At 38.1% G+C, this 15,778-nt stretch overlaps 1 protein-coding gene and 1 pseudogene across 2 annotated transcripts in view; one reads left to right on the top strand and one right to left on the bottom strand.

The window, feature by feature from the left end:
- The window catches only part of PDE3A (phosphodiesterase 3A), a 312,000-nt gene that overhangs the window by 221,911 nt on the left and 74,311 nt on the right, over nt 1-15,778 (bottom strand). The gene's annotated exons all lie outside the window — the stretch shown is intronic.
- On the top strand, nt 9,823-10,299 carry LOC107000792 (ubiquitin-conjugating enzyme E2 L3 pseudogene; annotated as a pseudogene).

The following is a 15,778-nucleotide window of genomic DNA, read 5'->3' as shown; positions in this document are numbered from 1 at the left end:
CTTGATGGTCAAATTATACATTATTTTTTCTTCATGTATTACTAGTAACAAACACATTAAAAGGTATATGTAAATTTAAAAAGATAGAAATTATGCCAGTAACCTCAAGAATGTCTTTAAAATTTTTACTTTATACACACAACAAACTTATACTTATTTTATATATTTTCTGCCTTTGAGGCTTTGTATAAGGATGATTTTCTGTTTGTAACAAGGCATAGTAGAAGGACCAGGGGGTTTGGAGTTGGAAAGATTTCACAACCATCCTAGTCATAATTGTAAAATATTAATAGAAGTCTACCTCTGGGATGGCTGAAAATTTTACATGAAATTACAGATATTAAAAGATATTACTAAAAATATAAATGTCTTATATTTTCCACCCATTCTTTCCTTTTGTTTAAACAGTAACTTGATTCACACTCAATGTACAAAATTATAAATAACAGAAGGATATGGTACACATTTTCAGAAGCACAAAGAAACACTAATTTAGGGAAGAAAAGTCATCCATAATTTCCCCATCTGATAAGAAAGCAGTGTTAACATCTGACATATTTCCATCATCCTTGTATCTAGGCACTTTTATTTACATATTTTTATATCTTACATATTCTTTTTGTATAAATTCAAATTTTTTGCCCTCTTAAGGTTTTACCATCAGCATGTTTCAATCATTCCGTGAGCCACAGTAAACACCATGTTCATGACTATATAATATCGTGTAGACAATAGTCTGATGGCCTCAAAGGCTATATCCACGCAGAAGATGGACAGTATCCTAATGTCTGGCTTTGCTTTTCACTGGAGTAGCTCTATGTTTCTGAATCTTACGTTTCTGACTCTTAGGAAGGACAGCTTGTCTTCTTATCCACCAGACAAGTAGAGCAAAACTGAGGGGCTTTCTCTGGGGGGCTTTCTTTTGCTCTACTTGTCTGACAGTAGATAGGAAGACAAGAATGGCATTCTTTCCAGTTTTATTTGCTTCTAGTAGTGAAAACTCCTCCCAGACAGGCAGTAGGTTGACTGTCTCCACAGTTTTCTGCATACATCTTTTCCTGTGTTTCTAAGGGCACATTAGTAAGAAGGTGGGAGAGAACTACTGACCAGATGCTATTTCTAAACTGTAACCCAGCACTCTCTTAAACCTATACAAAAAGATTTGTCTAACATTACATATTCATCCCAGAATTGTTTCTTTTGGAAAGCTTAATATTTATATACCTCGATAAAACTCAGGATAAGTAAAAGGACTATTCTTGAAAAAACAAGGAAATAGTGGCAACAAACTCAACACTACATCAGATAGAAATGGGAACTGCAGAGGCATATATGCGTCAATCAATAGTAGAACTTCCAGGAAACATATTAACAATCCTGAGACAAAGCTACAAAGGCACCAAGCACTGCTCTTTGTACTTTTGCAATAAGCAGGACAACTAAGTGTTTTATAAACAATAAATACAGCTATGTGAAGATGAACATGTACAACATGATGAAAATTCACTAGTATATAAAATAATTCAAATTTCTGAAATCAAGAAGAAAAAAATCTGGAAATATTTTTGGAAAAAAAAAGGTAAAGATCATATCTGTCAATTAGTAAAGTTAATATCTAAAGGAATCACCAAAATAATCATATCTAACTATATAAAAAAATAACATTGTGAAAACTTACTGAGAAGATAGGCTCAAAATGCAGCAATTTTAGGGAAATAACCTTTCTAAATGGCAATCTATGTGACATGTTAATTAATTTAATCAGGGCATAGTTCAGGAGTTCTTCTTAAAAAAATTTTTTACAGCATTGTAATAAACCAACTATGACACATTTAATTATGTTACAAGTTATTTTTTAACAGATATAATAACTCAGATAAGAAAATGTTCTACTTTTAACCTACCAAAAGTAGATTAACCCTTACTTTGAATACAGACATTATATCCTTTTCTATCTAATTGCATTGAAACTTAAGGAAATCTGTATTCTATTCTGAATCAACCACTGAGATAATATTATATAATAATTTATATATACAACGTGTATATATAGAATTATAGTTAAAATATTTTGTATAATGAAAAATAAAACACAGGAATTAAGTTGTGCATATATGCAAATATTTTTATGTGTTATATGCATGTATATGCATAAATTTTACTTCATATACGCCTTGTTTTATCCATAAGTGAAATACTACAAGTATAATACTATTGGGAGCCCTAGAAAAATCTAAGCTACTCATATAAATTTAAGATCTCAGTAGAACAACGTTAATATTAAAAGCAAAATTAATGAAAAAAATAGAAAATTTAGAATAGAATAATAATAATAAAATAAACAGAAAAATTTCCCTGCTCAGAATTAGGAAATAGAATACTTTTTCTGTAGTGTATTCCATATTAGAAAGGAATTCCTTTGCCACTCAATGTCCTTGCTTAGATTTTGCTTGAAATTTTCTCGCTATGTGAATTGTCAGGTTTTGTTTGTTTTATGTGGTTTTTGTTTTTTGTTGGACATAGGTGCATTTCTGATAAAGAAGTGATTGATTTGACTGTATAAAAAAGGATTAAGGGGATTTCCTGGAAGGAGGCTTTGGTATAACTCAACCAAGGGAAGAGAAAGCAAAAGCTAAGGCTACTTGATAAAGCATCTCCATGCTTAGTCTGAGAGAGAATAGTTATTCTCAGTATGGTTCCCAGCTGGCAAACTCATCCAAAAGCATAACCCCTTTGCTTGATTCCTGTGGGCAAGTCCATAGCTTTAATTCTTTTTACCAGTCATTAAGTGCTATTCTGTAAAGATAAAAGGGAGCTATAAAGGATTATTAAACTTCTAATAAACTGAAATAACCAAATTACTAATTGCACCCCCATGCAATGTTTGGCAACTCTACCCATGGACACACATAAACATAATTGTATTTCCAGCAAATTTTTTGGTAATAATTCTTTATTACAGCATTAATTTAGCTAGAGTACTGTACAGAGCTGGTCATGTTTTTAATCACTGGAACTCTGGTCTGTTTATAAGTTAGTTTTGCTTTGGAGCTATAGATTTAGGTCATATGGGGCTTGGTTCATGCTGCAGTGCAGAGAGATACATGTTTCCCTCAATATTTGGGGCATATAATTTCCTAAGAAGTCAACTTTATAGTTTGAATGTGAAACGCTAATACTTGTTTTATTAAATTCTCCCCAAATTTGTTTGTAAAATATCTCTTTGGTGGTATGATATATTACACAAGCAAACTAACCCCCAGGGAACATATTACAAAATTCAGCGTTTTAAAATTCTACCTGCTTCTGTGTTTTAGCAAACTTAAGCTATCTGACTTTTTCCTGTCACTCAGCAAACTCATTTAAAGCAAAACATAGTAAATGCCTCCAATTCTCTCTAAAGGTTCTAAAATATATACTCTCTCTGCTCATTGAAGGAGTGCTGCTAAGGAGCTGATCCCTTCATGAGGGAACCTATAGGTTGTTGAGATGTCCTGGATATAAATATTTAAATGGACAGTTCATTTTCAGTCAGTTCATACATTTAAATATTTTTTCTCATGTATTTATTTTATTAAGGAAAAATACTATCTATTGTGGTCAAATGCCAATTTATCATTAAGTGTGTTACATTGAGACGAATGTTCCAGCGAGCAATGCTTTGATGCAGGAAAGCTTTAGATACATCACACAGTAACAGTACCTAAAATCTGTTCAGGGAGACCCAAGAGGCGCTATCTGAATGGATTATTCTACTTTCCACCTCTTAGACCTTTCCCAATCTTTTCAATGTTTTTAAATACTCACCTGGCATCATGCTACAAAAGAAAAGGAGAGAAATAGGAGAGGAACAATTAACATGGTTTTTATCTGTTTGTTTATAGTTGGAAAGCTTACCAATTTTAGAATAAACACAGAGACATGACAGGGATTTACTGAAAAGCAGCCTACCATTTCCTAGTAAATACTGAATTCCATAACAAACAAGAGGGCTTGCTCACACATTCTTTCATCTTAATTTATTTGGCAAGCATCTGGTGCATGCCTACTCATGCCAGAATCCTGCTACAAGCACTACTCTTTAGCAATAAGTAAGATAAAGCCAATGAAATCTAATTAAACTAAAGAGCTCTGCACAGCAAAAGAAACTATCAACAGAGTAAACAGACAATCTACAGAACAGGAGAACATTTTTGCAAACTATGCATCTGACAAAGGTCTGATATCTGGCATCTGCAAGGAACCTAAATTCACAAGAAAAAAGCAAACAACTCCATTAAAAAGTGTGCAAAGGACATGAATAAACACTTTCAAAAGAAGACATACATGCGGCCAACAAGCATATGAAAAAAACTCAACATGACTGATCATTAGAGAAATGCAAATCAAAACCACAATATAAGATACCATCTCACACTAATCAGAATGACCATTATTAAAAAGTCAAAAAGTAACAGATGCTGGTGAGGCTGTGGAGAAAAAGAAACACTTATACACTGTTGGTGGGAGTATAAATTAGTTCAGCCACTGTAGAAAGTAGTGTGTCTATTCCACAAAGAGCTAAAAACAGAACTACCATTCAACCCACACATTCAATTACTGGGTATATACACAAAGGAATATAAATTGTCCTGTCATAAAGACACATGCACATGTATGGTTATTGCAGCACTATTTACAACAGCAAAGACATGGAATCAACCTAAATGCCCATCAATGGTAGACTGGATAAAGAAAATGAGGTACATATACACCATGGAGTATTATGCAGTCATACAAAAATGAAATCATGTCCTGTGCAAGAAAATGGATGGAGCTGGAGGTTATTATCCTTAGCAAACTAACACAGGAACAGAAAATCAAATACTACATGTTCTCACTTATAAGTGGGAGCTAAATGATGAGAACACATGGACACATAGAGGGGAACAACACACATTGGGGTCTATTGAAGGCTAGAGGGTGGGAGGAAGGAGAGGACCGGGAAAAATAAATAATGGGTACCAGGCTCAATACCTGAGTGCCCAAATAATCTGTACAACAAACCCCCATGACCTGAGTTTACTTACATAACAAACCTGCACATGTACCCCTGAACTTAAAAGTTAATAAATAAACAAACAAACAAACAAACAAAGCCCTCCTCTTATTGAGCTTACATTCTAGTTAAAGAAGGCAGCATATAAGAAAATAACATGTCAGCTGGTAATACAAACAATGCAGGAAAATACAGTTAGGTAAAGATAGAGTGGTGAGGGGAAGTGTGAATGAATTGTTTTAAATAAAGTGATATGGTGAAGACTATTCATGAGGAAAACTGGAGCACAGGCAAGGAAGTGAAAAAATAATATATGTGTACGTTAGAAAAAAGTACATTCCTGGCAGAGGAAACAGCAAGCACAAAAAAATCCAAGGTAAAGATATGCTTAACAGGTTCAAGCAAGAGCCAGAAGCTGATGTGCCTAGAGTGAGTAAATGAGGAAAGTGTACAACATAAGGTCAAAGATATCACAGGGAGACAGATGATGGCTGAGCTCATTGCCTGGGTGAAGAATGTCAAATTTTCTTCTGAATGAGAGTTGGTGCAATTGCAAGATTGCAGAGAAATGGCATGGTCTGATTCACCTTTCAAAGGATTAGTTTTGCTGCTGTGTGATGAGTAAACTGTAAGGAGGCAAGAGTGGAAGCAGGCAACAGATCATTTCAGCAACAGATGATGGTGACTGTGTAGATAGTTAAATAGTGACACTCTAGATATTTGGAAGTCAGGTGGAATAAGATTTTCAGATAGATCGAATCTGAGATGTAAGAGAAACAGAGCTGAGGAAGGAGGACTCAGAGCATCTGGAAAAATCTAATGGGATTATCAATGTGTCAACAACATGATTTCCCGAACATGATGCCTACTTATATTCAAAACAATGACAAAAAGTATCTAACATTTTACAGGCTTTTCCTCTCTGACTTCTTTAACCAAAAATTGAACTTTCTATTTTACTTAGTTCTTAGATACTCTTGACAAATCATGGTTCTCTCTTTCCATTGTTTTTGCCACCTACATACCGATACCTCAGCAAATGACTTCTACATTATCAAATGTTGGCCAGGCACAGTGCCTCACGCCTGTAATTCCAGCACTTTGGGAGGCCAAGGCGGGCAGATCACCTGAGGTCAGGAGTTCGAGACCAGCCTGGCCAACATGGTGAAATGCCGTCTCTACTAAAAATACAAAAAAAATTAGCCAGGTGTGGTGGTGGTCACCTATAATCCCAGCTACTTGGGAGGCTGAGGCAAGAGAACTGCTTGAACCTGGGAGGCGGAGGTTGCAGTGAGCTGAGACGGTGCCATTGCACTCCGGCCTGGGCGACACAGTGGGACTCAGTCTCAAAAAAAAAAAAAATACATTATCAAGTTTGTCATCCAAAACCAGTCAATCACAAATCTCGGAAATAAAAACTCAACTTCACTGTGGTTGGCTTTTAAATCCCTTGCACCTACAGATTCAAAACAGTGGTAGGCAGGCATTAGATCGGAATACGATGGCATTCTTTCTGAAGGTGCCTAAAAGCAGAGGCTAAAAAAACTCTTTAAATCTTATCAAGACAGCATTGAGGAAATACTGCAAGAATAATTAGCAGTGTCTTTAGCGGGCGAATCAGGTGAATAATTCCCTACTTGGGGCCCCTTCAGCTAATCAACATGGTCTGAGCTACCAAAAGAGTGCGAGGGTCAGCAGCCATTCAGTGTCATGAGGCTGGCATGCTTCCCTTCCATGTGTTTGCTGTCTATAGCTGATGTCTATCATTAAGCTAAAGTCAAATGATCCACAGCCCATGATGAGAGGGTGACTGTTGCACAATTCTACCAGCATATTCTCCCAGGTGGGTTTTGCAGATCATTAACCACATAAGATTCCCTGAGATGGAAAAAAGCTTCTCTGATCAAACAAATATAGCAAATGTTCTATCCTGCATTCCTTCTATAAAAATTTACAATGTTCCTTCATTCGAGGTTTTGTCAAGTCCTGCGGTAACTAAACCATTAACTGCTTAACTAGCATTTCCCAAACTTGTTTTACCAATGAGTAAAGAAAACAAGAATCCTAATCTGAGAAAGGAGAAGAGGATGACCATTTAGAGACACATTGCAAAGGAAAACTGTCAAAACTTGGTGAATGATTTAATAAATGGATGAGAGAGAGATTGAAGATGACTTCAATAGTTCTAATGCTGATGACCAGAAAAGGGAGAGAAATACACATTAAGACAAATGACTTCCAAATTCTAAACAAATTACTTTGTTTCAGTTACACTCATTAGGCATCATTGATACGTTCCATGTGCTAAATAAGGCACTAAGAACAATGAACAAGAAAGAGACTAATCTTGTATCTGCACAAGTTAGACTAAATGGACCACTATGAGAACTAGTCTGATGCATGCAGAGGAATGCCATAATTCAGGAGCACTAATATTTTACTGGGATTAAGTACTCCCTTTGAGAATATGGAAAGCATTGTTCAGGGAAGCATTCCAAGCAGTAACATCTAAGCTGAGACCTATGGGGGCAGAGCATTTTGGTCAGGTGATGAGACATATTGTTCAGATACAAAAGCAAGGCAGACAGATCAGATGAAGAGCCAGAGAGTCAGGGTTAAACTATGCAACAAAGAGAAATGCGGTTAAGTGTGAGCTTAAGATGAAAGGGTGAAACACAGTTAAATAAAGGGTGAAACACAGTTAAATAAACAACAGTGTGTCAAGTACAACTGCAACCACGTTATAGGCATGGATATTTCTAAATGAATATAAAATCTGACTCTTTTCAAAAGAAGTCCAACACATTCATCTCACACATGAGAAGATTCTTTTAGATGCTGGGGTGCCATATAATGTGGCAGAATTAAAGGAAAGGAAATAAATCACCTTTTGCTTTGGGATCCTTCTCATATTCAAAAAGGTTACTGGGGCGGGCACGGTGGCTCACACCTGTAATTCTAGCACTTTGGGAGGCTGAGACGGGCGGATCATGAGGTCAGGAGATCGAGACCATCCTGGCTAACATGGTGAAACCCTGTCTCTACTAAAAATACAAAAAACAATTAGCCAGGCGCAATGGCAGGTGCCTGTAGTCCCAGCTACTCGGGAGGCTGAGGCAGGAGAATGGCATGAACCCTGGAGGCGGAGCTTGCAGTGAGCCGAGATCGTGCCACTGCACTCCAGCCTGGGCAACAGAGCCAGACTCCATCTCAAAAAAAAAAAAAAAAAATGGTCACTGGTCCTTTCCCCCACAAAAAAATTAAAAACCGTAAGTGAATGAGGCTGGGTATACTTGCTCATTCCTGTAATCCCAGTGCTTTGGGAGGCTGAGGCAAGCAGATTACTTGCGACCTGGAAGGCCAAGGTGGGCAGATCACTTGAGGCCAGGAGTTTGAAACCAGCCTGGCCAACATGGAGAAAGCCTGTCTCTACTAAAAATACAAACATTAGCTGGGCGTGGTGGCGCACACCTGTAATCCCATCTACTTGGGAGGCTGAGGCAGGCGATTCGCTTGAATCCGGGAGGCAAAGGTTGCAGTGAGCTGAGATGGCACCGCTGCACTCCAGCCTGGGAGACAGAGCAAGACTACACCTCGAGAAAAATAAACATAAAAAGTAAAAGACCACTGAATAACTGAATAGTTAGGAAAACTGTTAATACACTGAGGTCTAAAACATTCTGAAGGTCTGAAACAAAGAAACATTCTTTGTTTGGAAGTTTGAACCAGATTCTTAAATACCTGACACTTACTATGACTTCTGTCTTCCACAGCCTTTTGTAAGTGATCAAGGCATATTTCCAAATACTAGAATTTTTGCTGACATATCTGAAGGGATTAAAAGGTAACTACTAGATTTAAACAGTGAGCTTTGTAAAACTGACTGCAAGCAACTTTCTGCAGGTAACTGATCTTTTTCACTTTCACTCAGCTGAAGTTAGAAACTGTTTCTTGCCTTCAACAAGTTCTCAGACCAAGTCAGAAGGAAGAGTTCTTGTGTATCCAAGTAAACTCAATTTTTGTTTGGCACCCATTTGCTCTTACCATATTCTTTGAATACCTACTGAGACCTGACAAGCTCAACATTCTGACATGCATCTTCATTTGTTATAAAAACACATTACTCATCAAATTATAAGCACATTCTCATACAGCATATTTGATATACCAGGGTGCAGCCAAATTCTAGGTGACTCTTGGTTTAAGACAACTTGAACGACTCCTTCTAACACCTTTAGCCAATTCTGCATTTGGATAGCATTCTCTCAAATGTTAAAATAACATGTAAAGGAGCATTGTCTATTTCAGGTATCAAACTTGTTCATCTTTTATAATATTCCACGAATCTGTTTTTCACTTTTCTCAAATAAAAGACAGCTTCAAACTGAAGGAGTTTTCTATTTTAAATACAATTATTAAAGTATATTGGTGTCCAGTGGGCTCAACAGAAATATGTGAAAATTTATTTTTACCTAATTGGCTAAAAGGTTCAAGAATATGGCACTGTCTCCTTTACAACCTCTTTGAAATTAGAATCCCAAAAGTCAGGGGAAAGGGCTAATTCACACCTGTGACCTATTGGCCCCTGGATGACAGGGACTAGGTCTCATTCACTGCTGTGTCCCCAGTGTTTAGCATAAACCTCACAATTTTGGGAAACTAGACAACTCTAGTAAGCACTCAATATATAATTATTGAATAAGTAAACAAACTAATGCAAAGCATCAAGCTCAACAAAATAAAGCATAATAAACAGCAATGTTGGGCTGCGATGCATTCTGGGAAAGGAGCAGCACCAAATCCAAGATGGCAGCCAGCAGAAGGCTGATGAAGGAGCTTGAAGAAATACGCAAATGTGGAATGAAAAACTTCCATAACTTCCAGGTGGATGGAGCTAATTTATTGACTTGGCAAGAGCTTATTGTTCCTGACAACCCTCCATATAAGGGGGCCTTCAGAATCGAAATCAACATTACAGCAGAGTACCGATTCAAACCACTGAAGATCACACTTAAAGATCTGTCATCCAAACGTCCACTAAAAGGGGCAGGTCTGTCTGTCAGTAATTAGTGCTGAAAACTGGAAGCCAGCAACTAAAACTGACCGAGTAATCCAGTCCTTCATAACACTGGTGAATGACCCCCAGCCTAAGCATCCACTTCGAGCTGACCACGCTGAATAATACTCTAAGGACTGTAAAAATTTCTGTAAGAATGCGGAAGTTTACAGAGAAATATGGGGAAAAGCCACCGGTGGACTAAAATCTGCCATGATTGGTTCCAGTAAGTGTGAGCAGAGACCCCGTGCAGTGCATTCAGACACCCCACATAGCAGGATTCTGTGGAAACTGACACGTGCCACCGCCTACTGCGTTGGCAGTTACTTTCTACAGTTTTCTTAATCAAAAGTGTTCTAGGCAACCTGTAAATAAAGAATTAAAAATTTAAAATGTTCTAAAAAATAAATAAAAATAAAAAATAAATGGCAATGTCTGTAAATGAAACAAACTCTGGTTGGAAAAACAAAAATGTGGTGTTGAAATATTTTGCTGTATTTTGCCTCATAAAATTTTATTTTCTTAAGCAACTATTAAAATGAATTAAGATTTGTCTAACATTTAAAAGAACTGCAATAACGCAGATTACTACTTCATCAAAAGGCTGAATCACTAGGAGAAGAAGTGATTCCTCTATATTTCAATCTTCTCTTCCTAGGGGACAATTTGAGAGGGAAATCTTTTCACTATTTAGGTCTGGACTATCCTGTTAATAAAATACAATGTTGAAATGGCTAAATCACATTGGCTGCTATGCAATACATTTTTTTAGCTACAGCATTGCTTTTACAAAGTAGCTTTTACATACTCAGCAATCTAGCAGTTGATAAACACATATGTTAAGAAGGATTAATGCACTTTAATGGAGAGTAGTAGGAAACCAAAATAAATTCCATTTAAAGAGATTAACTGAATCTTTTGTAATAGGACCTCTTTTAAAATGCATGGAAACAGACATTTGTAAACTGTCTTCTTTCAAAATGTAACGTGACAATCCCAACTACTCAGGAGGCTAGGTAGGGAATGGGGATTGCTTGAGCCCAAAAGTTTGACACCAGCCAGGGCAATACAGCAAGACTCCACCTCAAAAAAAAAAAAAAAAAAAAAAAAACTTTTTAAATAAAAACCTTAAATAATGAAATGCAGATTACCCTTTACAAATAAAATTTTTTAGTGAATTTAAGAAACACCAGTATCATCAATATTAGAAATTATGTAGGTAAGTGCCTGCATTCATATCCAAATTCATGAAAAGAGAAGGCAACTATTCATGTTTTGAAAACCAAGGCATAATACTAAACTGTCTTAACTCCAAGTTACTTTGGAGTACTTTATTCAGAAAAGTCTGTTAACAAAAGTAACAGACCTAACTCAGAATTTTTGTAGGTTACAATATTGTCCTCTTCACTAATCCACCCCTTGTCCCCGCCGCCCGCCCGAGGCAGAGGTTTGCTCTTGTTGCCCGGACTGTAGTGCATTGGCACGATCTCGGCTCACTGCAACCTCTGCCTCCCAGGTTCAAGTGATTCTCCTGTCTCAGCCTCCTGAGTAGCTGGGATAACAGGCATCCACCACTACTCCTGGTATTTTTAGTGGAGACAGGGTTTCACCATGTTGCCCAGGCTGGTCTCGAACTCCTGACCCCAGGTGATCCACCCGCCTCAGCCTCCCAAAGTGCTAGGATTACAGGCATGAGTCACCACCTCTTCACTAATTTTATCCCATGTTTTTGTGTGAATGGAATTCACTGTCTACTTTGAAAGGATGATCATCAGTTTCCTAGAATGGACAGCCTTAATATTACTAATGGAGTTTTAATACATGGTTAACGGGTTCCTCGCTGTGACTTCCCATCTCAGTAAATGACAGATCCATCCTTCCAGTCTCTCCGAATACAAACCCATCTGTGTAAGAGAATGTAGGGAAAACCAGTGTTTCTCCTGCTCTCACACATCACTCAACACTTCTGACACCAGATTCTTCAACAGACACCAGCTGAGCATCCTCTAATTCGATTCAATCCTAACACTATCCACCTGGACATAGCATCACCCCTCAGTCCCTCATGACTGCCCCCCTCTTCAGATGCCAATTCCAAATCCCAGGTTGTGACTTGTACTTCGACCAACCACCTATACATCAGAGATCCTATAACCCACCTCTTTGGGTTTGATTACTTTTCCACAGCAGCTCACAGAATTCAGAGAAACATTTCATATATATTCACCATTATTTAAAAAATTACAAAGCATATGAATGAACAGCCAGTTGGAGAGCTGCATAGGGTGAGGTATAGGAGAAGGGGTGCAGAGCTCCCATGTCCTCCCTGGGTGGGTGTGCCACCTTCTAGGAACCTCCACATGTTCAGCTATCCAGAAGTTCTCTGAACCCTGTCCTTTAGGATTTACATAGAGGCTTCAATTCTACAGGTATGACTGATTGCATCACTGGCCATTGGTAATCAATGCAACCTTCAGCCCTGCAGAGACTGAGAGATGGGGTTAAAAGTCCTAACCCCTGATCATGCCTTGGTCTTTCTGGTGAGCAGCCCCCATCCAGAAGTTACAAAGGGGCCTCCAGCCATTAGTCGTCTTATTAGCACACAAAGGATATTCTTATCAAGGGTTTTAGGAGCTGTATGACAGAAAACAGGGATGAAGACCAAATACATATTTTACAATATCACAATTAGCAAATTCAACTGGCTCTACTTTTAGAATATCCTCCTACCACCTTCATTGTCATCTCCAAGCCACTGTTATCTCTCACCTAGATGGCTTGCAAGAGAGAGGCTTGTCTCATGCTGCCTCCTTTGCCCATCTACAATCTGTGTTCCAGTTTCTCTTCCCAAGAGCAAGTGAAATGATGCCACTCCTCTGCAATGTCTTTACCAGAATAAAATCCGCGCTCCTCCATATTCCAGCACCGGCTTCCAGGCTGTTTCTCACTGCTGCCTTCAGGACCTCTTATCATAACACTCTTGTCCTTGCTCCACTGATGCGCCCTCACCTGTGAGATTTACGCTTGCTGTTTCTTCTGCTTGGACTGCATTTCCCTCAGCCATCCACATGGTTCTCATTTCCTTGCTTCTTTCAGAGAACTAAGCAATCGCCCCCTTATCAGTTTGTATCTCTCTGATCCACCTATATAAGATAGCACACATCCCCCATAACTACCTACATCTAACACTCAGTCTGCTTTTCTTCACAGCATTTATTCCTCCAAATACATTATTAGCTAGTAGCATGAAATTTTAAATGAATAGAAGATCTACCTCTTCTTAACCGGAATTCTAACTGCTTAGGGTAGAGTCTGGCACATAGTAGGCAGAGAACGAATGGTCCCTAAAAAGTACTGACAAATCAAGAAGAGAATAAGATGATGTAGACCTGGCATCCAGGACACAAACTCCAGTGGTAACAAGAACACCGTCCCCACTACTCACCATGCTTGTTCCCGACCTTCCTCGAATGTGAGATTACCTCTAAGAATTAGCCTTCTTGCTAATTGTTGGCTTAGATACCATGAACTATAACACATAATGAAGCTGGAGGAAAGCAGAAAAAATAATGTCTTCCCTCACCCCATCTGAAAACAGTCAACACACGATTCCTCACTCAGTAGGCACTCAATAATACATGACTGTCTGAAAGTACAACCATTTTTATTTTACTAGAGAGGAAAGCAGAACGAGACAGATGACATTTTCTCACGACTTGAGCTTATACATTTGGAAGGAAGAAAGCAGTTGTAGTAAGAGAGGCAGACTCTTCAAATTCTCACAAAACACAAATTCCTAGTTTTGCTTTGGATGGGAAGGGCTTCATTTCAGGCACGTTGGGGGAGAAAGGGCAAAGGGAAAAATGCTCAGACTATGCTATTTTTAAGCTATTTGGTAAGAATGGCTATTTTTCCCTCTGATATTCTTGAACCACCCAAACGTCATGTTTCCATGCACTGCTGTCTGGACGTTATCAAAGGCACGGCTCTGAGGTGAAAGGAAGGAGTCAGTCATATGCTCATCTTCTCACATGCTGCTACCACTGCTGACTTTTTTAAAAGCTTTGTGACCTAGAAAGGAGATGTACGGTATGAATGATGCACGGACTGCAGAGAGCATAGGGCGTCATCAGTCTATTTATACCTCCAGGAAGGAAAAAATGAGTACAGGGCAATGGCTCTATATTCCAAGGACTGAGTATGCAAAGATTATCTGGAAGAAACAATAAACACCACAGTGAGGGCGGCATTTATGTCGTCAGTGAGAAAGAAAACGTGAGGCCATATTCTCGTGTTCCTTGATCGTTCCAAAATTCTGTTGACTTTTAAAGAATTTCAAGTTGATCCCCTGATATGTCCCATGACTGCATAAAGCATCCCAAATCTGAGTTAAAGACACTGCCACCCACATTTTAATACAGCTTCACCTCATATGTGCATATGTATTTACATTTAGCTATAATCGATAGTCATTTGGATATACTATAAGTCCCGAGGGAAAGTTTTTCAGGGGGTTAAGAAAGTATCTGGAAAATCCTTATAGTTACTTATGTTACTTAACTCCAAAAAGGGGGAAAATGAGATTTACTCAGATTTGTACAATATGATACAAAAAAAAAAAAAAATTCTCAAGGTGTGTAGTTCATTTATTTCCCTTAAGATGTGAAATCTTTCCAGGACAAAGCAGGGGAAAAGCACCCCGGCCCAGCTGCTAACAGTTATTCCTGCATCACTAGAAAATTTAATGCCAGGCTTTACCTCTCAACTTCCATTTGTTTCTAATGTAAGCAGTATAACATGGAGCCTAACAGAAATGATGTTCTGAAACGTACCCATTTTGCTCTTTTGCAACCCGTTTATTTGTGCAATTACTGCCAATTTCACTTGCTTTGGAGTTATTTTACTAGCAGTGGCGATGGGTTTGATGACAGCTGGCCACAGTATGAGGTGTTTTCTAAGGCTTGACATTAGGTATTTCCTAGTGCAAAATTTACTGATCCCACATAGGCTCCAACCTAGAGCTAGGATTCCTTAATGGAACACAAACTGATTTACTTTGAATACACTCAAGCTTCACAGCAAACACTTCCTGTTTCTATTACTGTCCAAGTCTTCTTACCATGTCTGAGGCAGACAATTTAAGACTTGATTCCTCACCCTTTCCCTTCATCTGCTGAAATCCCATTTAGTTTTAATGCACCAGGCATGCACTGGTATTTCATCCTATGCACTCCTTCCACAGCCTGACCTATAAAGGGCTGACACTGAGTCTTGGCTTGTTCGGATCAGAGAGAATTAACACTTTTATTTCTTTAATTTCAAAAGCTTCCAAGGTAACTTTTGAGCTTCTAAATGCCAATCAATTGTTGTCAAGACAATTATATTCTTAAACCAGCTGCTACATATAGGAAACACAGAGACTGACAGAAACCCAATGAATTTAGAATTCAGATAACAGTAAGTTTATCTGATTGACTATGCTTCTCAAAATGTAAATGGATGATACAAATTAACACAAGCAATTCATTTTATTTGGTTTGGGTTTGGTTTTTGAATGGGTTTGTGGGTTTAAGAGGCATTGCCCTTTGTTGTTTATATGTATTCAGTGTCAGAAAGGAAAAGTGAGCAGTGTGAAGTCTTCTTAGATGGAAGACAGGTTTAAAGGTTTAATGCACAGGGAAAAC

Source organism: Macaca mulatta, chromosome 11 (genome assembly GCF_049350105.2).
Source record: "Macaca mulatta isolate MMU2019108-1 chromosome 11, T2T-MMU8v2.0, whole genome shotgun sequence".
NCBI classification, from domain to species: domain Eukaryota; kingdom Metazoa; phylum Chordata; class Mammalia; order Primates; family Cercopithecidae; genus Macaca; species Macaca mulatta.
Note: the sequence above shows the minus strand (reverse complement) of the source record. Positions and strands in the feature narration are given on the sequence as shown.